At 40.9% G+C, this 12,353-nt stretch overlaps 1 protein-coding gene across 5 annotated transcripts in view; it reads right to left on the bottom strand.

Annotated features, from left to right (window-relative positions):
• Positions 1-6,317, bottom strand: part of LOC121440976 (ATP-binding cassette sub-family G member 3-like) — a 53,246-nt gene extending 46,929 nt beyond the window's left edge. For 3 of the 5 annotated variants that reach the window (XM_041642075.1, XM_041642079.1, XM_041642080.1), the window contains exon 1: positions 6,284-6,317. The gene's annotated coding sequence lies outside the window, so the exon portion shown is untranslated. Of the gene's footprint in view, positions 1-4,284; positions 4,393-6,182; positions 6,224-6,283 lie in introns of those variants that run through there. The other 2 variants (XM_041642078.1, XM_041642077.1) reach the window with 2 other exon arrangements.
• Positions 6,318-12,353: the final 6,036 nt, after the last annotated feature.

The raw sequence follows: 12,353 nt of genomic DNA, 5'->3' as shown, positions 1-12,353 counted from the left end.
GTAGGAAGTTCCTATACAAGAACACCTGTCATGGAAGAAAATGCAGAAGACACAGCACATAGAGTAACACAAGCCTGGGCCTGAGAGGACAGGTCAGTGCATGTTCAACACGCAAGAGGCCAGGGAAGCAACTCCAAGGTGAAACAGGCTGCCCTGGTGACTATAGGCTGGAACCTATCCCTTTCTTGAACCTTAAATCCAGCATGGGTATTTGTACATGGACGTTTCCTGTCCTAAGGGCCTGGTCCAAAATAACCGACTCAGAAGTGAATAGTGTGGGAGGTCCTTCTGTCTATGTGTTGCTTATATTGGTTTATGAATAAAGAACTGTATTACCCCTCATAGAACAGAACTACGTGGGGGAAAGCTAGACTGAATGCTGGGAGAAAGAAGGGCCGAGTGAGAGAGAAGCCATGGAGCCACCAGAGACAGATGTGCTGAAATTTTGCTGGTATCCAACGACCTTGTGGTGATGCACAGATGAATAAAAATGGGTTAAATTAAGATGTAAGAGTTAGCTAATAAGAAGCTAGAGCTAATGGATCAAACAGTGATTTAATTAATATAGTATCTGTGTGGTTATTTCAGATATGGGCAACCAGGACAAATAAGTGGCCTCCTCACAGGTGAATGTTAATTATAAATACTAAGTTGATCACTCAAACTTATTACTAGCTACCTCTTTCACGTAAATTAACCCATATTTGTATTTATGCTTTGCCATGTGGCTCATGACTTGTTACCTCATTTTTTACACATTCTGCCTGCTTAGCAACTGACTGGCTTCTCTCCTGACTCTTCCCTCCTTCTTCCCATCATTCTCAGTTTGACTTTCTGGCATAACTACTTTACCAACTACTGGCCTGTCAGATTTTTATTAAGCAATGAGAATAATACAATCATAGAGTAGAAATGGATTGTTCCATTGAAGATATTTGACCTGATACTGCTTTATGTAAAAAAAATGCATGGATACATGTATGTCATCCACATGTCGGGTTATTAAAGAACAATATATTTATAAACTGAATCTACTTTCTTGCCTATAATTTCCCAGCACTTTTGTTTCTTCTGAGGCTTATGGCTTTTGTCAAGTATAAACTGGTTCCTGCTGATCCTAAAGATCAATATTGTCTCTCAGATTTCAGACTGCAATGAGCACAATGATACACAGAGTCACCCATAAAGACATACAGTGGTGCAAGGGTTAAAGCAGAGCTGTGGAAGGGAAAACAGAGATGATACACATGCAGCAGAGAGAGCTACTCTGGAACAGGGTGGTCAATAAATACTCAGTTGGTTCAAGGCACAGAGTCAGGTCAAGATAGAGAGAGGATTCATAGGACAGATTATTTCAAAGCACAGAGCTGACTCCAGGCATAAAGGGTCTGAAAAAAATGGGAGCTCAAGTGGGACACTTCAATTAGGACTGATCATGTGAGCAGACATCCTGGGACAGAGTTGAGTGCTTGTTGCCTTATATCTGGTGATGTATACATTGGGTGGCCTGATGGTGACTCAATGGCTATGATCCAAGTGAGGGCATTGCAGTACTCATGACTCTGGTGTCTTGGACAAGCATACAAGCTTCCTTTCTCAGACAAGGTCTTCAAACATTCATGGGTTTAGGTGTTCCTGGCCTGTTAGGTTCATAGGTAGTATAAACAGAAGTTTCTGTCCCACCAAGCCCTAGAGTCATTCAGCCCCAAAGAAACATATATAGGCTTATATTAATTATAAAATATTTGACCTGTTAGCTCAGGCTTATTATTAACTAGCTCTTTCCACCTAAATTAACCCATAAATCTTATCTATGTTTAAACACATAGCTTGGTACCTTTTCTCAGTGTGGCATTCCCATCTTGCTTCCTCTTTCTTTGGCTGGTGAATACTCTCTCCTTTTCCTTTTCCCATAATTCTATTCTGATCACCCTGTCTATGCTTCTTCCCTAGCTACTGGACAATACATGTGACAAACCTTTAGAATGTACAGGAGCAGTGTCACACAACCAGGTAGGAATAATTTTGTTTGTATTATTTGTATTAATGAGTTCTTTATCAACCTATGACTTATGTCTGTGCTGGATACTTACACTCATAAGGTACAGAGTCATTTTTTCCTCAGCATTTTCTTTCAAAATGAAGCAAACCACTGCTGTATATATGGAATTACTCAGGATAAGGCCTACTCTGAAAACCCCTGTTCTATGTAACAGAAAGGAACACAGAGGTGCACAGCCCGAGCTCTCCACACTCTCTCTCACACAGTGCTAGAACCCAGAGCTTTTATTCTCTGAGTCTGAGCTGCGGTGGAATCTAAAATCATCTAGCACATGTCATGGTGCCCTGGATGCCCTGGTGGGTAGGCAGCCATGAGAGAAAGTAGTGTAGAAGGGAGTGACTGAGACACACTCCTAGCTCAGGCTGTGCAGGCATGAGGACAGGCAGCCCTGCCTCCTATAACCAGGATGACATGGCTCCTCTGGATGACTGCTGAGCATGAGAGTTCTGAGCAGATGACTGGCAGATTCTTTGGTGTCTGAAACTGACTTATGGTGCAATTTGTGTGCAGCAGACAGGGGCTGAGAACTTTGAACCTGAGTAAAAGGATTACTGAATTTCCCCAGCTTCTTCCCTATTGCATGGTGGTTTGCTGCTACATAAGATCTGAAAATGCTTAGGCAAACAGTTCAGCTCCCAGGAATTCTCTCCATTGCAGAACTCTTTGCTATGTTTGCCATCTCCACTTTTCCAAAGCGTCCAGGATACACTTCTTCATTTAGACAAAACCACACACAGAAGTGCCTACCTGGACCACAGCCCACAAAGACCCCTGGGGCTAGCCGTGGAAAAGACTATACAAAGACAGGTGGAGGTCTTTAGTGTGAATGGTATTTTGTTTCTACACTGATTTTAAGGTCTTTCTCTTTTCTCTTTTCTAACTTTACTTCCTATACATTTTAGTTGTTGCTGTTTATTTGAGACAGGGTTTCTCTCTGTAGCCCTGGATGTTCTTGAACTCACTCTGTAGACCAGGCTAGTCATGAACTCAGAGATGCACCTGCCTCTGCCTCCCAAATGCTGGAACTAAAGGTGTACGCTACCACCTCCTATCCATTATTTCATTATTCCCATTAATATTAATGTGGAAAGTTGGCTCTGGTGTTGTTACTGTGGTTGATTCTGCACTCTGACCAGTGCCCTCTGTAGAAAGAAGCTTACTGTACAAATCCTCACACCAGTGTGCAAACCATATCCTCTCCCACAGGTGCACAAACCACAACAACAAAACACAAGAATGTAGAAACAAAACTTTATCAAAGTTCATACCTTGTCAGCAACTGAACCCAAAAGCATTTAATTGGATAGAGTGCTGAAGAAATTATTCAGGAGGTTTACTTACAAAGGATTGTAACTTCAAAAAGATAGACAGCTAAGGGAAATAAGCAAAACAATATAGGATATGTGCAATAAACAGAGAATTTTTAAAAATGTAAATGATGGAAAATTTTTCAGATAAACTTTTAAAACTTTAGGAAAAACCACCACCAACAGACTAAATTAACTGAAAGATAAAATTACCAGGACTTCAAATATAAGGATTAATGAGTTATTGCATTCCTTTTTATTTGAGAGGAATAAAGAAAAATTTATAATGATCCCAGATTATGACAGGCAGACCAAATAGAAATATTTTTATTTGAATAGAATGCTAAAATACAGACTAAAAGCATATAAAACCTTTTCATTCAAGCAATATCTTAAAATTCCCTGTATCTATTGAGCGATAAGGACATCTGGGTACAGAGGTAATTTAGACTACCACATACATCAGACCAGAAAATAATCTTGTCATATCACACTGTTGGTAAAATTCAGAGAGTACAGAACAGAAAAGTGTGCTAGAAATGATTAAAGAGACGAGCCAAGTTAATAACATGGAACTGATTGGAAAAACCAATCAGAAAAACAGCACTTTCCTCGTCAGAGGCTAAAGGCAAAAGCGTGCAACTGTGTATTTTGAGTCCTCAAAGAAAAGAATGGGCAACCAATGTTACTACAAGCAAATTTGTCCTTTATAAAGACGTTGAAGATGAACACAGCTAAAGCAATGCATGACCACCAAAGCAGCAGTGAAGAAAACACTCGCAGAAAAATAAAAACACAAAGAAGAAAGATAGAAAGCTATGATCACTACAGGAGAAAATAACTCCTGTAGTTCTAAGGATTCAACAGCAGTAACTCAGGAAGTGTGTGGTTAGCTTTTGTCAGCTTGACACTCACTGGAGTCATCTGTGAAGAAGAACCCTCAGCTGAGGAATTGCCTGCAGCAGATTGGCAAGTCTGTGGGGCATTTTCTTGATTGATGATTGATGTAAGAGGGCCTAGTCCACTTTGGGGTCCTAGGATACTTAAGAAAGCAGGCCGAGCAAGTAGTGAGCCATTATTTCTCCAAGGTCGCTGATTCAGTTCTTTCCTAAGTTCCTGCCTTGGTTTCTTTCAATGGTGGGTTGTGATGTGGAGGTGTAAGCCAATAAACCTCTTCCTCCCCAAGTAGCTTTTGATCATGGTGTTTTATCAAAACAATCAAACGCAAAGTGCCAGTGAGCCAACAAACATCTAAGATGAGAGAGAAAGAAAATATCACATGGCGATTGAAACCAATTCAGAAAATCAGGTGAAGAGAAGCCCACCAAATTATAGGATTTCATTCAGTACAAAAGTTTTTTTTTTCTTTGAGACAGGGTTTCTTTTCTCTGTCACTATGGAACCTGTCCTAGAACTCACTCTGTAGACCAGGCTGGCCTCAAACTCACAGTGATCCACCTGTCTCTGCCTCCCAAGTGCTGGGATTAAAGTTGTGCACCACCAAAGACCAGCCAGTACAAACATGTTAACATTAACCTACAAATAAATGGTCTCAATTCTGGAGCAAAAGATGCAACTGGCAGGCTGAATTGAAAAAGAGAAAACAATAACCACTTGTTTATTGCAGCGGGAAATTCAACTAGCTCGCAACGCATATGAAGACTGACAGGGAAAGGATGGAAAAGGCATTTTAAGCAAACAGACCCCACAACCTGTATTTCTACCTGACAAACAGATAACCAGTCAATATTAGGAAGAATAAAGATAAGTACATAATAACAATGGAACACTCCATCACACACTTTTAACAAATCCAAAAGGGTAATTTCTTATATCCTATCAGATCATAATGGAATTGTAGTAAAAGTCAACAGTAATAGAAAACACAGAAACACATGGTGAAAGAACACTGTGTTTTTGCAAGCATGGTCCAGCATATGCATATTAGTAAAAGAACTTCAACACATAACTTGATTATGGATAAGTATGATATCATAATCTCAATAGATGGAGGAAGTCTTTGTAAAATTAAACTTATTCTTGATCACAGCCCAGAACAAACCAGGAAGAGAAAGCTCATTCCTGCACACAATAAAGGACACTGTGGTAATCCTAGCAAACAAATATACTGAATAGGGAATAACTTAAATCAGTTCCTCTAAATACAGTATAGAGCCAGGAGCAACCATCCCTCAACTGTTGTTTAGTGCAGAGCTTGGATTCTCAAAAAAATAAGATGAGAGAAGAGAAAGACAGATACAATCAGGAAAGGAAGAAGTCAAATTGCCTTATTTGTGGATGAAATGCTTTTATATTTAAAATCGCACCAGGCTGGCAGAACACTTGCCTAGCATGTGCAAGGCTCTGGATTTGATCCTCTGAACTCATACCAAGAAAAGGGTTCTGAAAACCACCCAGGGTCCAGCAAGAGGTGTCTGCAGGTAAATGTACCAGCTGCATAAGATTAGCCATCTGAGTTCAATCCTAGAACGCCATGGAAAGGGGACTACAGGGGCATGCCTTTGTGATCCCAACACAGAGATCTCCTGGAAGCTGAAGGGCCAGCTACCCTGGAGTTCCCAGCATGGAACAAAGTACAGGAGAGATCTCCTCAACAAGCTGGAAGAAAAGAACTGACTCTCAAAAGTTATCCTGTGATCTCCACACACATTGAACAGTGCCCTAGCTCCATCCCGCAGCCCCTACACACACACACACACACACACACACACACTGAAATTACTGAGAGAACTTGTGGGAAAACATATCTGGATTAAATAAGCAGAGTACATTATGGAAACATGCCTGCACACCTCTGAATATTCCCATAGCCACACAATTGTGCACCGTAAGTCGGTGAGGTGTGTGATGCTAATTATACTATAAGAAAGCCATTCCTGTCGCCCACACTCACTGCTGTCAGATGCAGGGGAAGAGGAGTCTCTCAGGCTGCTGCTCAGCTTGTACTCAGCCTCTGCATCAGGAACTTCAGGCAAGGAAAGTGAGACTGGGCGGAGCCAGAAGAGAGGAGTGGAGCTAGCGCCACCTGGTGGTAAATCGGGATTCCCGTGTACTAGGTAAAAAGAGATCTGGTCAGTCTGCACAAAGCCTTAACTCAGGGACACATTAGCTGATTTTGAGGAGCCAGTCCTCAAGAAGAGAAAATAGGAAAGCAAAGCAATGATGCCTGTCTGTCTAGCTTTCCGTTTTCTTTCTTTTTTAATTGATTGGCATTGTAGGTCATAAAAAGGAGGGGAATATGCTTAACACAGAAAGGGACACACAAGGGGGTCAGGACAGCCAAGGGTATGGCTTCTTAAATACCCAGGTTGTCAATATAAATTGATTTATAGTTTCACTTTATATCTGAAAAACCAATTGAGAAATAATTCACCATTCACGATTGTAATCCCTGTGACCAAGAGGCTGAGGTAGGATGATTTCGGGTTTGGGTACCTGTGCTAAATATTGAACTCTGTCATTAAAGAACAAGAAGGGGCAGGGAGGGGCACTAATTGCAGACTGTTAGCCTGCAGTCAGATGGTGCAGTGTGCAGCGTAGGACACTGCACAGACCAGAAAGTTAATGTTGAAAAATATTGATTTCATACTGTAATAGTCTTTTTTTAACATTCTAGACTGAATGAGGAGGGTCACACAAGCCCTCTCCCTTCAGCTGAGGAGCTTCAGACAGGTGATGACTGGCAAGAGAGGGAAAGTTGGCTTTCTTCAAGGAGTGTGTCCTTGGTATGTCGACTATCCAGAGAAATGTTCTAATCATATGGGTCCATGGGCAGTACTGAATGGACTCTGTGGGTTTTTTAAGAAGGGGAAGGAGGGAGGGAGGGAGGGAGGGAGAGAGGGACAGAGGGAAAAAAAGTTGTTTGGAGTGGGCTTTGAGGGGAATTCTTTTGTAAAGAAGCAGTGGAGGGTGAATGAGGCTCAGTATGATTAAAATACGTCATATGTATGAAATTCTCAAAAATCTCAAAAAATAATAACTGTACAAGTTTTTGATGACATTAACATTTATCGGAGTATGAGATACATATAGAGTAAGTACACACTGAGCAGTGGCCTGTGTCTGTAAGCTTGAGGACCTGTGTTCAGATCCCCGCACCAGGTAAAGAGCCTGGGAGGGAGGCGGAGGCTGGGGATCCCTGGTGCTTGAGGACCAGACATTCAAGGTCATCAGAAAGCCCTCATTCCTCAGGCTCAGTGTGAGAGAGGGGACAACACTATGCACACCCATATACAGCCACACATACACACAAAATTATAGAAAATCTGACCAGACAGCTTGATGTACATTTACAATGTGACACATTTGCATTTGTGAAACTCATTTTTCCTGAACATTTACAGTACTGCAGAAGGAGAAATAGGAGCACACACCTATAATCTCAGGACTCAGTCTGAGGCCCAAGGTTGCTGGACAGGCTGGGCTACAAAGTGAAACTGTCTCTGCTCTCTACCTTGAAAAAAAAGAGCAGAAAGTAAAGAGAAGAGAGGGGAACAATGGGAAAAGGACAGAGGTGGGGAGAGAAGGGGAAGGGGAGAGAGAAGCTGTGAGACACAGAGGAAAGACAGACCACAAGGCTTCCCTCAAGCCCCACCATGACCATCCTCTCCAGAGGTCACCACATTCTTACTTCTGTCATTTGTTGTCTACTTCTATTTAGTTTTTACGTCTATCATGTAGTAGAGCTGGTGACCTGACCCGAGGCTTCACGCCTGGCCCACTTATGACCCTGACTACATCCTCAAGTCTGAGGATTTGATAACTATGTCATCAGCTCTCTAGTTGATTCTCTTCAGCCCCTAACCCTATCCTGGTCTTCCTCTAAACCCGAGTGAATCTGTAGCAGCTGCCGTATACTTCTGTGGCACCTGGAGTTTCCTGGAGCAATAACTCACAAGGAGGTGTCCCAAATCTGTGTCAGAATCTTATTGAAGAACACAGACTCTGTGAGCAGCGTTATCCAAGCACACAGAGAACTGCTCTTCAAACTCATTTTTTACATTATTTTGGTGAATTTGTTTACAAAATTGTAGGTTTCCACATGGCTTTTTCATACAGATCTAGTTTTAGATGAACTTACCTCCAACCCTCACCTCCTTCCTCCTCCCTTGCCCGCAAGTAACCCTTTATCTGCCAGCGTTCCCTCTCTATTTTCATGTAACACACATTTTACTGCCCTTCATGTCCTGGCCCTTCCTGACCTCTACAGGCATCCAAGTTAAACTTGCAAATCCAAATATTTCAGAGAAAGACTAACATTTGAGGGTGAAATTTGTGTGAGCTAAAATCACTGAAGAAGATGGAAATCAAAATTCATTGTCATATTCTTTCTGAAATAAATCTGTTCTGTCAAAAGATATGATGCAGGGTTACTCTGCTCCTCATCCAACATCAATGAAACTGCAGGTTTTTCCTTATACATGCTGTACCTCTGAATTTCTGCACCAGGACCTTTGATGCATGAGCCCACACTTAGTCAGTGGCCAAAACTAAGGAACTTTATGAGCTTCATTGTCTACATTAGTGTGGTGTCCATATCTTCAATGCATGGATTTATTATAGTGCCATGTTTCCATTATGTTCCTCACCAGCACCACCTAACACTGACATCCAGGCTGTTTCCCTTTCCTCCATTGTGATAGAGCAGCACAGATTGGCAAGTATCTGTGTAACAGCAGACAGATATGTGTGTGGGAGAAAATCCTCACCAGATACACTATTGACAAGGGAATAAAAGTCAGATTACAGATGAGTTATATATGATTTTAAAATGTCTCTCATCTACAGTAAGACAGAAGAGTAATATAAAAATGTATAGTAGTTAGGATGACAAGATGTAGTTAAATGTGTCTAAATGTTGTAGGCTTGAGTTAAAAAATTAGAATCCTGAGCTTGTATCTAAAAAAAAACAAGCAGTTGTTGTTAAAAGTTTATCAGAATATGATTAATGTTAAAATTTGAACTTTTGAAATCTTGCTATCTTTGTTATTACTCAAGCCTTTTAATCTCCGGGCCTTTATAACTTGCTTTTACATATCATAATAACTTGTGTTTTACATACTCAGGGTACATTTCTCTTTCCAAAATTATTTTCACATCCCCATACTTAGAAAATCTTTACATATAAGCTTCATATAAATTTTAATGATTTACTCAAACCCAAACTTCTGCATTTTATATCTCAAACTACTCATTTAGACCCAAAATAGAACTTACTGAAACCTCAGGGCATACTTTTTATCTTTTCAGCATAACGTCTGACCTATCTTAAAATTTTTGAACCCTGTGTTATTTATTTTTCTTAACCTGCATGTTTTCCTCAAGCATCATTCTCTCATATGGAAACAAAAGTTCTTAACCAAAAATAAAATATATAAGGGGACGCTTAATCAGAAATACACTATATAAGAAGATTGGGGGGCCCTTTGTTTGCGACCTACACAAGCAGCACGGAGTTTCGATCTGGGCACCGGGTGAAACATCTGTGGTGAGTGAGTGCTGCATCAGCCGGGAACAGGGGACTCAGACGTTCCTCATCACTCCTACACTTCCTGGTCATCCTACAGGGGCTATACTGCCCAATACCTCCTCTCTCTTCCTATCCCATCCAGCTTACATCCAGATCCCCCACCCCCTGTCTCCCTCCCTCCCTCCCTCCCTCCCTCCCTCCCTTCTTTGGCGGCATAGCACTTCCCAGCTCAGCCTGCTCAGGCACTGGGACCAAACCGAATCTGGAGGGCAAAAGGGAGGGCGGTAGCTCCTTTGTCTCCATAGCCTGCCTGCAGCAAGGCAAGCTACACAAGCAGCACAGAGATCCGATCTGGACACCAGGAGAAACATCACTGGGGAGTGACATCACTGGGAAGATATATCAGTGGGCAAGAAGACCTGATCCTGTAAAGGAAGATCCATAGGGGAGCACTCGGAGGAAAAGATGGGCAGGCACCAAGGCAAGAATTCACCCAACAATCTGAAAAACAACATGAAACCACCAGAACCCAGCGACCTCACAACGGAAGGACATGAACACCTTAATCAAGAAGAAGAAGAAAAAACTGACTTAATGAAAGTGATAGAGGCCCTTAAACAGCATATAAAAAACACCCTTATAGAAATGGATGAGAAGTATAACAGAAAGTTTGAGGAATTGAGTAAATCAGTGAATGATACCCTAGGAAACCAAGGAAAAATAATCAAGCAGATAATGGAAACAGTTCATGACTTGAAAACTGAAATGGAGGCAAAGAGGAAAACACAGAGGGCCGACTGGACATGGAAAATCTAGGTAAACGAATAGAGACTACAGAAACAAGCATAACCAGCAGAATACAAGAGATAGAAGAAAGAATCTCAGATTCTGAGGATAACATAGAGAAAATAAACGCACTGATCAAAGAAAACAGCAAGTCCAACAAACTCTCATCACAAAACATTCAGGAAATATGGGACACAATAGAAAGACCAAACCTAAGAATAATTGGAGTAGAAGTAGGAGAAGAAGTGCAGCTCAACAGTCCAGAAAAATATACTTAATAAAATTATAGAAGAAAACTTTCCCAACCTAAAGAAAGATGTACCTATGAAGGTTCAAGAAGCATACAGAACACCAAATAGGCTGGATCAAAAAAAAAAAATCCCCTCGTCATATAATAATCAAAACACAAAATATACAGAATAAAGAAAGAATATTAAGAGCCGCAAAGGAAAAAGGCCAAGTTACTTATAAAGGTAAACCTATCAGACTTACACCTGACTTCTCTATGGAAACCATGAAAGCCAGAAGGTCCTGGATAGATGTACTGCAAAAATAAAGAGACCATGGATGCAAGCCCAGACCACTATATCCAGCCAAGTTTCGTTCACTATAAATGGAGAAAACAAAATTTTCCAGGATAAAAACAAATTTAAACAATACGTAGCCACAAATCCAGCCTTACAGAAAATAATAGATGGAAAATCACTAACCAAGGAGTCCAACAATGACCACAATAACTCAGACATCTAGAGACCCTTCACCAGCGCAACTCAAAGAAGGGAAACACACAAACCCTACTACTAAAAAAGTGACCGGAGTTAACAACCACTGGTCATTAATATCACTTAATGTTAATGGGCTCAACTCACCTATAAAAAGGCACAGGCTAAGAGATTGGATACGAAAACAGGATCCAACATTCTGCTGTTTACAAGAAACACACCTCAACCACAAAGACAGGCACCTACTCAGAGTAAAGGGCTGGGAAAAGGCTTATCAAGCAAATGGACCTGAGAAACAAGCAGGTGTGGCCATACTAATTTCTAACAAAGTTGTCTTCAAACTTAAATCAAACAGAAGAGATGGAGAGGGACATTTTATACTCATAACAGGAACAATTCATCAGGATGAAGTCTCAGTCCTGAATAGCTATGCCCCTAATATAAAAGTACCCACGTACGTAAAAGAAACATTACTAAAACTCAAGGCAGCCATCAAACCACACACACTAATATTAGGAGACTTCAACACTCCTCTCTCACCAATGGACAGGTCAATCAAACAGAAACCTAACAGAGAAATTAGAGAATTAATGGAGGTAATGAAGCAAATGGACTTAATAGACATCTATAGATTATTCCACCCAAAGAGGAAAGAATATACCTTCTTCTCTGCAGCTCATGGTACCTTCTCGAAAATTGACCACATACTCGGTAGCAAAGCTAACTTACAAAGTTACAAAAAAAATTAGTAACCACCTGTGTCTTATCAGATCACCATGGATTAAAGTTAGTATTCAACAACAATACTACCCCCAGAAAGCCTACAGAGTCATGGAAGCTGAACAGTCAACTACTGAATCATACCTGGATTAAGGAAGAAATAAAGAAAGAAATTAAAGCCTTCCTGGAATTCAATGAAAATAAAGAAACAACATACTCGAACTTATGGGACACAATGAAAGCAGTGCGAAGAGGAAAGTTCATCA

This window comes from Microtus oregoni, unplaced genomic scaffold (assembly GCF_018167655.1).
Source record: "Microtus oregoni isolate MIOR12 unplaced genomic scaffold, Mior012 000072F_ref0000427, whole genome shotgun sequence".
In the NCBI taxonomy this organism is placed as follows: Eukaryota; Metazoa; Chordata; class Mammalia; order Rodentia; family Cricetidae; genus Microtus; species Microtus oregoni.
This window is presented reverse-complemented; position numbering and strand designations above follow the sequence as displayed.